This window comes from Pseudorca crassidens, chromosome 7 (genome assembly GCF_039906515.1).
Source record: "Pseudorca crassidens isolate mPseCra1 chromosome 7, mPseCra1.hap1, whole genome shotgun sequence".
Lineage (NCBI taxonomy): Eukaryota > Metazoa > Chordata > Mammalia > Artiodactyla > Delphinidae > Pseudorca > Pseudorca crassidens.
The window spans coordinates 94,195,845-94,210,859 of NC_090302.1; the positions used below are offsets into that span (position 1 = coordinate 94,195,845).

The following is a 15,015-nucleotide window of genomic DNA, read 5'->3' on the forward strand; positions in this document are numbered from 1 at the left end:
CCGGGGCCTCCGGGACTGGCATCTAGAGGAGATGGTAAACAAGTCTTTCTCAGTGTCTCCCTGTTCAATGTGCATTTATCAGGACAAGGGCCCCTCCCTCCCAACCCAGATGCAACTTGCGTATCTCACTGTGGGGTGACGGTCAGATGGCGAGGCCTCTGTCCACTCCTATAATCTTCTTGAGTTACCCTCTACCCAGTGGCCCCATCCCTAATTATTCCCGAAGTCCAGTGGAGTAGGGGGCTGGGGGAGAGAGAATGCGGTCTTTCAAGACCCCAGAAAGGCTCTGTGGAGTTCTTACAGCCAGAGCTGAGTCCTGCTTTCCAGGGCAAGGCTGGGGTGGGGTCCTGGCCTTTGCATTCCTTGAACTCCACGTGTTAGTGTTTCTATACTAAGGTCCCTGGAGGCCTGAGGTCAGAGGTCTATTTCCAGCATCATTCCCATTCCCCGACCCCCCCCCCCCCAGCCCAAGGCAGTGTCACCTGCAGAGGAAGCACCTGGGGGCTGAGAGGGCAGAGGGCAAGTGCCAAGTCACCGAGCAGCAAGGCCCGCGACCGCAGTGCTGTTGGCAGGGCCACTGGAATTCATACCTTCCTCCAGCCAGCCTGCGCGGCCACTCTGGCAGCCTCCGTCTAACAGTCTCCAAGGTTAATCTTTTCTCTTCTTTAAAGGCACCCAGCTTGCTGCCTCAGGCCTTTGATCATGGTGAGAATCTGAACCGAAGGTGTGTGATGGGTCTGGGAGAGGAGAAGAAAGGGACCAGGCGCTGCGGGCCTGGCCAGTGCTTATCGCTCACTGGTGCTGATAATACAGACTTTCAGAGTTTACCCGTTTCTTGTCCCTCTGAGTTGGTGCCTCCTGTTCAGTTAGGGCTGACAACCCAGTGCTCACTGAGAGAGTTGTGTTAAGAAAAAACTCCTCCTGAGTGGAACTTTCTAGCAGAATGCTGGGGGTGAGGCTTCGGAGCCAGACCACCTGTGTCCCGGGGAGACTATCCCCCTACCCCTTCCCTGTGTGAGCTTAGCCAGGTGGCATCTTTTAGACTTACCTAAAGATTTGCATGCTAGGCCCTGGGGCAAACTATACCTTCCAAAGGGATCACACCAGCATCCATCCCACCCACTAGCTCTCTGACAGTGTGACTTTGATATTCCTACACCTTTCTGGAAATTGTCGCCCCAGTGAACTGTGCTGGAGGTCTCGCTGTGAGGCTCTGAGGCCATCAGGCGTCACAGACGTTGCCCGGCTGCCCCTCTGGTTTCGCTTGCTCTGGGGGAAGCCAGCTGACCTGCTGTGAGGACATTCAAGTAGCTCGAGGATCATCCAACTTGCCCCCCGGGAGTGACTGCAGCCTCCGCTGTCCCCTGACTGACCCTCCTGGGACCCTGAGCTGGAAAAACCCAGGTGAGCGGTGTCTAAATTCCTGCCCCAGGGAAATCGGGAGAGATAATAGAGATTGCTGTCATGTCCAGACACTACATTTTGAGTTTTGTTACTTAGCCATTGCACCCCGAGCAGGTCCCCAGCAATGAAAGGAGACCGTTCTTGCATTACTGAATCTCAGATTGCAGGCAGGCTGAGACTTCCTAGCTCAATGAAGCTTCTTCCAAAAATCCGGACCATATGCTTCACTTTATGAATAAAATATCTGTTGCACCCACTGACCATTTAGGTATCGATTTCTAAGGCTTTTGGATGTGGCTATCTTGTCTTTGATAAAACTGAAAGCAAAACTGAGATGCATACCCTTCTGCTGGGTCCCCCTGCCACCTCACCCATGCACAGCACATATTAGTACCTGGGCTCCTAGTTTATTTTTCTCCTTTTCCAACCAGAAACCACTGGAAATAAGAAGAAAGAGACTGCTGACCTACCTGTTTGCCTGGACATTTAGAAAATAATTTTAAATATTCATATGTGATCTGCAGGAGCTTATATATTTGCCATGGAAAACTTCAATTATTAGGTGATCCACTAGAGTAAAAAAACTGTTCCCTGTCGGGAAAGCACTTTATAGGCCTGCTTGAAACTTTGCTCTGTTCTGCTTAAATGTGTTTGGAAAAAAACATACAAACAAAAACTTGTACTCACAAAAGCAAGTTGCCAAGTGGTTGAAATGGAAGGATGCCCTTGGCTTTGCAGTTCTAGGCACTGGCTCTGAACGTCCAGCTGTGTGCCCGTATCCCATCAGCCCCTGCTAAGAGCAGCGTTGTCACTTGGAGCAGCTTCCAGTGGAAAGTTTCTACTGTTCCCTGGGTGGGGCCAGCTCGACTTTTGTGAGGGGCAGTGTGTGTGCCCCCCTCTCCATATTGAGCACCAGTTCCCACCGCAGGGAGATATGGCCTTGGGACCGGGTTCTGCAGATGGGACTGGGTGGAACACGTCTTCCTTTGTGTTCTCCCCTCCCTTGTACTGGAGGGAAGTGGGGGGCTTGGATGGTGACAGGGCCTCTGGAGAGAAGCCCGATTCCCAGATGACTGTGGAACAGGCACCCTACCCTACCTGCATTGGACTGGGGAGGGGGGAAAGCAAACTCTTATCCTGTTACAACTCGCCTTGGCTAGCCTACCTGCAGACACGCCTGGAGGACAGGTGCGTTTCTGAGTTGTCCTGGTCTTTGCAGAGTCTAGTTGGTGATGTTCACAGAATAAGTGAGTGGAAGAGAAGTGTGACTTCACTTCGGATAGCAAGTGCTCAGTGTCTCTGAGGAAGGAGGAGGAAAGGGCTGAGATAAAACACTGAATGGGAAAGTGGAGCCCGCCAAGCTCCTTGCGTCTTGTCCCTCGTTTATGGCAGAAGAGCGCTCCTAAGAGTTATGGAAGCGGGTCAGCCTTTTGCGTGGGCGGGCAGGCAGAACAGGATGTATTTCCAAGTGTTTACCTTTCTTTCAACCTATTTTGCACTGTGTCTTGGTCAGGCAGCATTACTTAGACTGAACTGTTTTCGTCTGTAACCACAACTGGCAGTAGCAAAGTAAGTGAGTGAGGATGTTTTATATAATATGAGTCCCTTCCTTGACTATAAAGATTTCTTTAGGAAATCTGGTTGTTTGCAACTGTAGACAAAAATCAAGGCACCCCTGGAAAGGACCAAGGTCAAATGGGTTTCTCTATTAGCATTACGTATGCAAACTTGAAGTGCAGACAAGTGTATTATTGAATATTTTCTGCATGTGTTTACATACCCATCCATAAAGGTACTAACTTGTCCCTCTCCCCTGTGTGTAAAAATGTCATTCTAGGTACATGCACCTATGGGCCTCACAAGCCTGTCCAGAATCAGATTGCCCACAAGCACCCACCATAGTCAACTCCAGTACATCAGAGCTGACATTCATAAACAGCCATCAATCACCCTGTTTCAACTGGAAAAGGAACGTGCAAAATGCCAAGTGGTAAACTATGATGGAAATCTGTTTTTTGGAGCTGGTGTATTTGGAGTTAGAACAATTAGATTTCCAACATCTTAAATGATTTTTATAGTGCATGTTCATGTCAAAGTGGAATTTTTTTACTTTTTTATTTAAAAAAGTAAAAAAAAATGTTATTGAAGTAGAGTTGATTTACAGTGTTGTGCTAATTTCTGCTGTACGGCAAAGTGACTCAGTTATACACATACATGCATTCTTATTTTATAATCTTTTCCATCATGGTTTATCCCAGGAGACTGGATATAGTTCCCTGTGCTATACAGTATGACACTGTTGTTTATCCATTCTAAATGTAATAGTTTGCATCTACTCACCCCAAACTCCCAGTCCATCCCTCTCTCTCCCCTGCTCCCCCTTGGCAACCACAAATCTGTTCTCTATGTCTTTGAGTCTGTTTCTGTTTTGTAGATAGATTCATTTGTGCCATATTTTAGATTTCACATATAAGTGATATCATGTGGTATTTATCTTTCTCTTTCTGACTTACTTCACTCAGTATGACAATCTCTTGTTGCATCCATGTTGCTGTAAATGGCATTATTTCATTCTTTTTTATGGCTGAGCAATATTCCATTGTAGGTGTGTACCACATCGTCTTTATCCACTCATCTGTTGATGGACATTTAGGTTGTTTCCATGTCTTGGCTATTGTGAATAGTGCTGCTATGAACATAGGGGTGGATGTATCTTTTTGATTTATAGTTTTGTCTGGATATATTCCCAGGAATGGGATAGCTGGATTGTATGGTAGTTCTATTTTTAGTTTTCTGAGGAACTTCCATACTCTTTTCCGTAGTGGCTGTACCAACTTATATTCCCACCAACAGTGTAGGAGGGTTCAAAGGGGAAATTTTAAATGGAGACGTGGAGAGGTACAACTATCCCACATGAAATTTGCTTAATTTCAGGCCTGGCTGTGTGCTGTGGTTAGTGTATTTGTACTGGTCTATACTCATACAAATTTTACTGGAATTAGTGGCTAGAAATGCTCAATTTTCAAAAGTATATTAGGAGCTTTTAAAAGATGGGGCAGCAATCTCCTACAGATAGCATCCAAAAGCTTTCTGTGTACCTTTATTTTGAGCTGCAAGAATGATCTTGGGCATACCCTTCTATCTTTTCAGTGTACAGGGTATGATTTGAAGTTTTTATGACACAAGCACTGTGCCAAGAATGCTTGCGTCTGCAAAGAGCAGGGCACGATCCTAGCCATAGCAAGTCACATTTCAATGCTGAATGTTTCAGAGATTAGATTTTAATGTGTCTCACAGGAGTTAAGGGTTTCTTCAAAATCCTCTGACCGGTGGATTCCAAGTTTATGATCATATTTGCTAACTCCTCCTGTGGGAGACAAATCCCTTTCAGAGCCGTGGCTGCATTAATGAGGATGATTGGGCTCAAGTGGAGTAATGTTTTGCTCTTTTCAGCAGATAGACTTGTTTTTCTCAAGCTTTGGGAGGCAGGGGTAGCGGTGATGATGCCGGGGAGGTTGCATTGTCCCAAATCTCCCCACTCCCCAAGACTGGGGAGTCATAAGACCTCAGTTAAACTGAGTATGAATGCAAACTTCACAGCCAAGGCCATGATGACAAGGAGCAGAGGGCTGAGGTAACCCTGGGATGGGCAGCCACATGCATTGTGGTTTCAGGGACCCCAAATTCTTTGATACTTCTCCAAGTGAGAAGTGGGGTCTCTGACTCCCTCCCTCTATTCTGGGTGGGTTGGTGAGTGTTTCACCCAATAGCCTAGTGAGGTGGGAGGGAAAGTAGGTGACCTTGGAGGCCCAGCAACTCTGCCTCATCCTTTTGGGACGTCAGTCTCAGGATGTTTCTTCTCAACCCGGCAATACACTGTGAGGAAGTCCAAATCACGTGGAGAGACCACGTGGCCCCCAGCCTATACACTAATGATGCAATCCTATACACTAATGATGAAAAATCTGAAAGAGAAATTAAGAAACATTCCCATTTACCACTGCAACAAAAAGAATAAAATACCTAGGAATAAACCTACCTAAGGAGACAAAAGACCTGTCTGCAGAAAACTATAAGACACTGATAAAAGAAATTAAAGACAGTACAAACAGATGGAGGGATATACCATGTTCTTGGATTGGAAGAATCAACATTGTGAAAATGACTATACTACCCAAAGCAATGTACAGATTCAAGGCAGTCCCAGCCTATGCCATCCCACCCCAGGCTCCAGCTTCAGTGGGCTGCGGCTGCTGGGGGCTCCAGCACTTCTGGTGACCTCAGCTGGGGATGCAGACACTGGGCAGCAGAGCTGTACCCTGACTGAATTCTCACACACAGCACCAAGAGCATGGCTGCTGTTTTAAGGTGGGGTGGCCTGTCACATAGTAAGGAACATCCAGGACCCGGGTAGGTCTCCCTTCTTGCTGGGTGTAAGGACTGAGGCCGGGATAACAAGGACAACAGCAAACACGAGTGTGACAATTTCCAAGGGCAACCGTCTTCCAAGCCCTTTACAGCTGCTCACCATCTGCTGTTCACGACAGCCAAGGCTCAGAGCCCGGGAGCCCGGTCGCTGGTGGTGAAGCCCCGGCCTGGGAGAGCTGAGGTTCATTGTCAGGGGCATGAGGGTTGGGGCAGTTCTTAGATGGGGGAAGGAGGAGAATGCCATGGAGGGAGGAATGAGGCCACCCCACAAGGCCCTGTTGGCATCTTTGTCCCAGGAATCGTGGACATCCCTGCCTTGCTCCAGTGCGTGTTTGTAGGAAGCATAGCTGCGCCATCGCACACACTCAGCCTTACCGTGGGATGGTGGCCCTGGCATGTGCCCCTTGCTCAGCACTTACCTGTGGCTCCTTGTTTGTGACACGAGTCCAGAGCCGATGCTGCTGTTTCAGGCTGTGAACCAACAGGAGGCAGCAGGGGTGCGGCGTTGCTGTCCTCTGAGAAAAAGGAAGGTGCCCAGTTCCACCGTCTGTGCCAGCCTCCATCTGTATCTACTTTTTTTTTTTTAAATTAAGACTGTACTTCTTTTTAGACAAGTTTTAATTTCACAGCAAAATTGAGGGGAAGATGCTTCCCTAGGCTGATCAGTGTGTGTGTGTCTAGGGTGAGGCCTCCTGGAAGCAGGATGGAGACAAGAAGTTGATACAAATGGTTTATTTGGGAGGTGACTGCAGACAGTCCTGCTCAGGGAAGGGAGCAGGGAGACGGGGAGGGGAAGTGGAACCATAAAAGGGGTGCCTTGTTGCAAACTGAGCTCCCAGGTGCTGCTTTGGGCACCTGGGCTGGATGCTGGGGAATGCCTCAGGCCTTCCTGGTGTGGTCCAGCTGCTGTATCCCTCCCCTCATTCCACACCCATTGGCTGAGGCCACTCCTGGAGGCTTTGGCTGAGAATTACAAGTCTGTGGTAAGGCCAGGCATCCGCCCTGGCCGCTCGAGGAGGACTCAGCACAGCCTGGCTTCCTGCAGGGCTGTGAGAGAGCGGTCTGTAGAGAGGTCTTGTGGGAACCCCTGGGGCCAGGACTCAGACATTCTGGCTGGTGGTGAGGTCACAGGATTCATAGCAAGGAGTTAGGAACATTCTTTTGAAAAGAGACCTGCCCCATCACCCGCCACAATAGCCCGCAGGTCTTTCTCTGTTTCCCAGTGAGGAATCCCAGCCTCCCTGGTGACAGCCCAGACCTGCGATGGAGTTACAGGATGTCAACTGTCAGCAGGGCCAGTGCAGCTCTGTGTGGGCCCATCCAGGAGGCAGCTCTTGCTTTGGAGAAGGAACTGCTGCCTTCAAACACCCCTTCTCCCTTCTCCCCAGCCTATGCCAATCAGACCACCAATCAGACCACAACCACTAGCAGCCTTGGGAACAGGCCTGAGGTTGGCATTGGGCCCGACACAGGCCATGTGAGAGTCATTCTTTGGCCCTGGCCAGTTAATAAACCAGTTTCCTGTCTCAGTACATGCCATTTTTATGACACTGCACAGCGTAAAGCTCTATCTCATGTGCTGGCTCACCAGGTCTCAGCCGCCCATGACTGCATGGCCAGAGCAGGCAGACATCATCACCTCTGTCTTAAAGATGAGGAAACAGAGGCCTAGGAGTTGGCGGGGCTTCCCTGGCTCACATGATCTTGTATGTAACCAGGCCTGGCCCCTGCTCGTGGGTGCTTGGCATCCTTCCTTCCCCAGACCACATGGCTGTTGAATCTCAGCACCACCTCTGAGAGTTCCTCAGATACAGTGGAGGACAGGAGCCCACCTTCTCACTGTGCCAGGAAGGGCTGAGCAGACGCTCTGGAAGTAACCAAATCATGCCATGCTTCTGATGCTCTATGCACTTTTCACCAGAAAACCCCCAATTCATCCAAAACTCTGAGCCAAGTAAATGATACTTGTGCAGACATGCTTGGGGTGAAGTGCATCGATGTCTGTCACTTACCTTGAAATGAGCAAAAAATATGTTGCAGTGATGGTTGAAATTGACAGAAAACAAGAGCAGCAAATGTTCACAGTGACATCTAGGCACTGGGGTTCACTAAGCGATTATTTCAAATTTTCTCTCTATTAGAAATGTTCACAATAACATGTTGGGGGTTCTTGGGCTGCGAGGTCCCTTAGGATCACCCACTCATTTCTTCGTCCTGTCCTGATCACATATTCAGAATACTGTAGTGGAGACAGGGCCACCTACCCGGGCTTGAAGGCCCCGTGATGCGTGTTCCTGGAAGCAAAGAGCTGCTGTGGAGGCCCAGGTGGCATCTTGAAGGACAGTTAGAAGCTGTGGTCCCAGAACTTGACTCCTAGTATCCCTCATCGTTGAGACAAACCCAAGGCCCAACACATCCCTAGAGAGCCTCGGAGTGGGGTATCACCACCCCAGGTTGACAAGCACTGGTTTACCCCTCATTTGACATGAGGGAAGCCTAGAGAAAGCAATTCACCCCAGAGACGGCACACAGCGTTCAGGTGGCCACAGTAATCTAGAGCCAAGGGGTTTTGAGTCCTTGGCTGGGGCTCTTTCTTTATTCCCTTGCTTCTCCTAAGACTCTCAAAGGCCGAGGCAGTCAGTCATTCAGGGTAGCAATTCTTTGCACCAGGTACCATTTAAGCTACTGAAACCCACTGTTAACGTCTTTTCTCTCTTACCCAGGTCACAGTGCCACCAGCAGATGTGCTCGGAACTGTTTCTCCAGGAGCTGTGACAGGTTTTGTGGACTGAGACACAGCAGAGCAGCATTTGACAGGGCTGACCAGGTGTACGGATGCAGCCAGTGACACTGGAAAGGCTCTTCTTCGTCTGAAGTCCCTGGTCTAGGTAGTTATTCAACCTGAGACCAAGCGGTTCCTAGCGTGGGTTCCTGTTGAACTCCACTGAGTCAGATTCATCATTCCTGGGAAGCTCACTGGGTGTGCATGGTGGCTGCACACCTAGTGGCTGCAGCTGACCCACGCTCACCTCATCATTCCATCCTGAGCTCTCTGTTCTGATAACATATATACACGAGGCAAGGTGGGTGAGGTGCCACTGGACTCAGAATGCCTATCAGAGACACAGCAGTGTTTCCAGAGGCTGATGAAACTCTGGGACACACCTGTTTCCCAAAGTTTGGCCTCAGTTTACCTGAGATGATTTAAATTTGGAGCATTTTAATTTGGCTCTGGGTTTAGTTATTCAGAATCACTACAGAAGGTTTGCTGCAACCTCTCTTGAAACTGGCAGATTAATTATGTGTGTTTTTCTTTGTTCTCTCTGAATCATCATAAAATTATAGTAAATGAATACAGAAAGGTATAAATCCGAGGGATGTGACAACAGCAGACTGGACATGTTAACAAAATTTTGGAAAATGGGAAGTACATGGTTTAATGGAATACATCAACTGCACACGACGTGCCAGCAAGTGTGGGTGTGCACATGTGTGTGGTGTGTGTGCATGTGTGTGTGGGAGATGGGTAATGGGATAATAATAAGGAAATTTAAGGTTGTTCCAGTTACTGTTGGTGCACAACAAACCAACCCATAGTGACAGGCATATAATATCCTTCTGGATTCAGTGCTCAGGAATTCAGACAGGGAAGAGTGGGACTGGCTTATCTCTGTTCCTCCATGTCTGGAGCCTTAGCTGGGGAGACCCAAAGGCTGGTGGACCAGAGCACCTCACATGGCCCTTCATGTGGCTTGGGCTTCCTCACAACATGGTGTCTGAGTTCTCAAAGGAGCATTCCAGGACAGCCAGATGGAGGCCGCTTGGCTTTATGTGACCTACCTTCAAGAGTTACACAGCCTCGCTTTGGACGTAATCTGTTGTTGAAGCAGTCATGAGACTGCCGGTAGGAAAGAAAGGTCCATAGACACTCACCTCTCAATGTGAGGGTGTCAGAGAATTTTGGAGCCATGCAGAAACCCAGGGGACTTGAAATCATAAGCATCAGATACTCTGAAGGCCAGAGTGAGGGCATAACCACCCTGCAGGAGGCAGAAGGGTTACTCTTTGGAGAGACTGACTTAGTGAAGCTCTGAACTTTGAAGTCCCAGTCAGAGCTGAGAATGGAGAACCCAGACTGAAAACAGATGAATCAAGTAAAAATCTAAAAACCTGTTTTCCAAATAGTCAGATCCCCTCCCACTCAGTCCTCTTTCCCCACTCAACTTAGGTATGTTGCCACCCTGCAGGCAGAATGCTGACAGATTCTTCTCTGGTGAGACTGAGAATGCAAAGAGAAAAGACCTGTGGGATTGACATCAGTGGGTAGCTCAATGAAACAGCCCAGCACCCACCTGATAGTGAAATGACCAGATGGCAAGCTCAGCCACACTGAGCTTCCAACCTGCCAGCTAGGACCTTAAATAGGGGAGAGACGACTCCAGACACCTGAGCATTTGAGGAAAGCTTCTAGTGGGAATGACAGAGATAAACAATAACAACAAAGGATAGGAAGAAGAAACTCAAGGAAAGAGAGACAATGCAGAAAATAAAGACATATCCATGAACCTATAATGTGATATTAAAAAGAACATTTAGAATATGTGAAAGAGCTCTTAGAAGTTAAAATTATGTAGCAGAAGTAAAAAAAAATCAATAGAATTTTGGAAAATAGTATTGAGGATATCTCCCAGGAAGTAGAAGAGAAAGACAAAGATAGTCACAAGAGAAACATTAAAGGATTAATCAACAAGGTACAACATCTGACAAATAGGAGCTCCAGACAAAGAAAAAGGAGAGGAAATGATCAGAGACAGTAACCAAAATGGAAGAATAGGAGTTTCCAGACTGAAAGAGCCACCAAGTGCTTAGCACAACAGTCTACGAAAAGACCCCCATCAATGCATATTATCATGAAACTCAGGACACCAGGGATAAGGAGAAGATACTAAAAAGCTTCCAGAGAGAGAAAAATAAGGTCATATACAAAGGATTTGCATTGAGCATGCCATAAGCCTCCTCACAGCAGCAATGAGAGTCAGTGGAGAGATGCCTTCCACACTGGCAGGGGAGGTGATGTGCATCCTGAAATCCTATACCCAGCCAAACTACCAGGCAGGTGCATAACTCAAATAGTAAATTTGCTGCTAGGAAACTTGACTGATTGCATGTGAAAATGCTCATATTTTCTTTGGTTTAGATTTATGTGGAATCTTTCAGGAAGGAACTATATAGCTACACTTGGTGTAGTATTTATCCTGGGGTTTATTCTTACCTCCTTGACATACCCTGCCCTTCAGGCTTCTCCCATCTCTGCTTTTCTTTAGGGTCAAACTTGAAAATGTAGTGTGGGTTTCTCCCGATATCTGAAAGTAGAGTGTTCCTATGAAATCTTTCACAAGCAGAAATGGTGTAAAGTGAGGAATCAGTCATCTTAGGACACATTTTGCCAACAGATGCACAAAATCAACTGAGAAAAAGCACAGATGCTCGCAGACACAGTTCAAAGCTATGGCAGCTTGATGCTGAGATGCTGAGTGTGGTTCCTGGGAAGAAGCTTGGAGGGGCCACTGTCGCTGCTCGGGGTACACAGTGCCTCTGAAACGGCCACTGCAAAACAAATGCCGAACGCTATTTTCACTTTTTGCCTTTTTTCATCAAAGTGCAAATCCTCTTTGGATATCTTTTGGTGAGCGAAAACAGGTACTAATGCAGGTCTTTCATAAAAGTGAAGTGGTGCAAGGTGAACTTTTGAAAAGAGGGGGATACCTGGGTACATGAACGGTTCTAACTTCTGTTGGATCCATGGACTCATTCTGCCTCCTCTTTCTCATCCCAACAGTCCCCATGCATTCCATTTTCTCAACTTCCTTTTTATCCATTTCCTTATTTTAAAATAATAAACATAATACAACACAGAAAACATTAATCAGAGAGGAAGTCCCAATTCACCCATTTACTTACCATGTGCATCTTCCTCCCTCAGGTGTTACTATTTACAGTCTGTTTCATGTTTTGCTTAGGAAGGTCTTCCCCATGCCAACTTATAAATATTTCCTCCCACATTATCTATTCAATTCATATTTTAAAAGCATACTTATATACTTAATCCAACTGGCATTTATTTTGATGTGTGTTGCGAGGAACTTGGGTTTCAGCTGAGGATGTTTCCACTCCGCTCAACCCACTCATGGTGAGGACACCTGGCTTCCCATCCAAGGAACGTTTTCAGTCTCATCTCGCTTCCCCCACTAGGTGTCTGGCTGTGTCCCCACTCCTTCCTCACAACTCCCTGGGCTCCAGCAATGGGATGGGTTCTCTCCTTCTTCCCTGGCTGCCCCACCCCAGAGTCCTCCCGTGGCTCCTTGGCCTGGGCACTGCCCCCCCCTTCCAACTGGCTTGGGACACCCTCCCCCTGGAGCGCCGGGGTCCCCCTCCATCTTTCTTCCTCCTGCCTGCTCCCCACAGACCTTACCTCCCCAACGCCTGTCTCTTCTGTATCCCTGAGAGACCCCAGGGTCATTTCTGCTTCTCCTCCATCTGCTGTCACTGCAAGTCCCGTGGATCCTGACCTTGCTGAGTGTGAACTTCCAGCTTCTGTCCCTATCTCTCCCCGCTGGACCCGCAGAAGTCCCCACCCTTCCTCAGTCTGAGCTTTCATACCTCTGGGCCTTTGCAGGGCCATTCCTTCTGCCTTGAATCCCTTTCCTCTAGTCTGTCTGACAAAGCCCACGTTTCCCTGAGAACCCAGACCAACTCCACTCCCTTGCTCCATTCCCTGAGCTGCCTGAACACTGAACTGTCCTCTCTGTCTGCGTTAGAGCCTGTGTACCCCAGACCTGGTCCTCTTCTTCTGTGACGCCCATTCCCTGTCTCTCGTTTATGAGGCTGGAGCCCAAATCCTCCGGTTCCCAGGCCCTGGTGCTGGAACCTCACATGGGCAGGGCCTTGATGAGAGCACATACGGTCCCTGGGAGGTGAGGAGGACAGGTACTGTGCCAGCAATGGTAAGAATCTGGCACCGAGGGAGGCTAGCTGCCTGAGGTGGTGCTGTCAGCCAGGGCCTCTAGCCAGTGGCTGGCCTTCCTACTGGGAGTCAGGCTGCGGCTGGGGGAGGTCAGGCTGCCCCGTTACAGCCCTTAACAGTGCAGCTGAAGGGATTCAACCAGGAGGCTCCGTGGCTGGATGCCCTGCCTGGACTGCATGCAGATTCTTTGTAAAAGGATGCATTTTGTTCTTCCAGATCCGAAAGCCTTGTGCAACCCTGAAAAAATGCAGGCTCCCAGAACTGCTGTGCCACGATTGGGCTGCCCAGCACCTCTCACAGGGAGGAACAATGGCTCCATGTCTCAAGGCTGACGTCTCTGGGTTGGATCTGACACACATGCACAGTTTGTATGCTCTCCCTAAGCCCTGGAATGAACATGGTGCTGTGGCTCCGTCTCCTTCAGCATGAGGTTTTGATTTCCTGGTCCTCTGAGCGTGGGGAGTGACTGGAGAGCTGGCTGCTCGAAGCACACGCTCTGGCCTGGTTAGAGGCGCAGGTCTGGTGCAGGCAGGGTCACCGTGGTCCTTTGTCCTCTTGGTGCAGAGTAACTAAGAGGACCAGCTGTGTTTCAGGCTCAGACACTGGCCAGCACCACGACGGAGGCACTGCTTCCCTTGGTGGGACTTTTTCTGTAATGGCTCTGTCTGTCTGTCTGTAAGCCTTGCTCCACCCTGACTTTCTATAAACCTGGGGTGGCAAAGCGCCAACACACAGCCACCACCACTTCCTTCCTCCTCCTTGGCAGATGCCACTAAGTAATCATGGTGGTATCTGAACGTACGCTCAGAATCCTTCTCAACACTTGCTGAGAGCTGCCATTCCAGATGAACATTGTAGACCATCTGTGCAACTGGGTCAGTCAGGAGATGTCCTGTGAGGCGACCATTCGTGGCTCTAGTGTGAACACCGGCCCGTGTCCACAATGACAGTCACAGACAGCACTGGGTGGGGCTACAGCAGGGGCTCCTGGTTCACTTCTCTTGTTCCACAGGCGAGGGGGTAGAGCCCAGAGAGGGTGATTGTGGGATGACTGGTGTGCCTTCAAGCGCACCCTATAGGAGACGTGGGGAGCACAGGCCCCATTTCGGAATGCTGCATTTGGGGGTTCCCTCTTGGAGGTGGAGTATGAAATTGACGTCACAGACTGATGAGTGTGGCGGTGAGGGGCTCTTTTGCCCTGACGCAGCCCCGCATTTCCCTGAGGGCAGAGCCAAGCTCAGAGCACAGCACGTGCGCTGGTGCAGTTTCTGCCCTGGTCCTTGAACCTGTTTTCCAGGTGAAGATACTGAGGCCAAGCAGCTTGTCCAGATCCCTGGTTGGCAAATCAGAGCCAGGCAAGGGCCAGCTCGCCTGTTCCTTTCCATGAGAACCTCTCTAAGTGTGCTGAGTGTCACTTTTTTTTTTTTTTTGCGGTAGGCGGGCCTCTCACTGCTGTGGCCTCTCCCGTTGCGGAACAAAGGCTCCAGACACGCAGGCTCAGCGGCCACGGCTCACGGGCCCAGCCACTCCGCGGCATGTGGGATCTTCCCGGACCGGGGTACGAACCCGGGTCCCCTGCATGGGCAGGCGGACTCTCAACCACTGCGCCACCAGGGACGCCCCCGAGTGTCACTCTTTTGTTCCTTTGAATTTGCTTTATCACCTTTGGGGCATTTCTGCTTGTTAGAAAGAACCTCATGCTCTCAGGACCAAGGCTGAGGCTGGCGAGGTTTTGATCATCCTCACAGTGCACAGTGATGAAGACAGAGCATCTTGCTACAGTGAGAAATGGGTCCCCACAGGCAAAGAAGAAGCAGCACCTGGGACCTGTTAAAATCTCTCTAGGTGTTTGCTGCAATTCAACTGAAATTAGTTACATTTAATGTCTTTGTTAATAATGCCTCTGTGCTCAAGCAAATTGGCCTGACTGGAGTCTTGGGTGCATATGGATGTGTAAGACATGCATCTGCACACCTGACTTGTCACGGCAGTAGGTAGCTTTGCTTTCAAAAGGCCACATGTCCCTGGGTACAGCACGGGTGAGCACTGGCCCTATGCATGGATGGTGTCGCTGTCGCTTCCCTGACTATGCTTGGTGTGGCTGGTGGATGGGGACAAGTTTGTGGAGGTGGTTGAAAGTGAGATAGAGGTTTCTGTCC

The 15,015-nt window shown here is 49.2% G+C and overlaps 1 long non-coding RNA gene across 1 annotated transcript; it reads left to right on the top strand.

Annotated features, from left to right (window-relative positions):
• The first annotated feature begins 289 nt into the window (after nucleotides 1-289).
• On the top strand, nucleotides 290-3,783 carry LOC137227120 (uncharacterized). The gene is made up of 3 exons (XR_010944711.1): nucleotides 290-1,404; nucleotides 1,836-1,966; nucleotides 3,242-3,783. It is a non-coding gene; the product is annotated as an uncharacterized lncRNA (long non-coding RNA).
• Nucleotides 3,784-15,015: the final 11,232 nt, after the last annotated feature.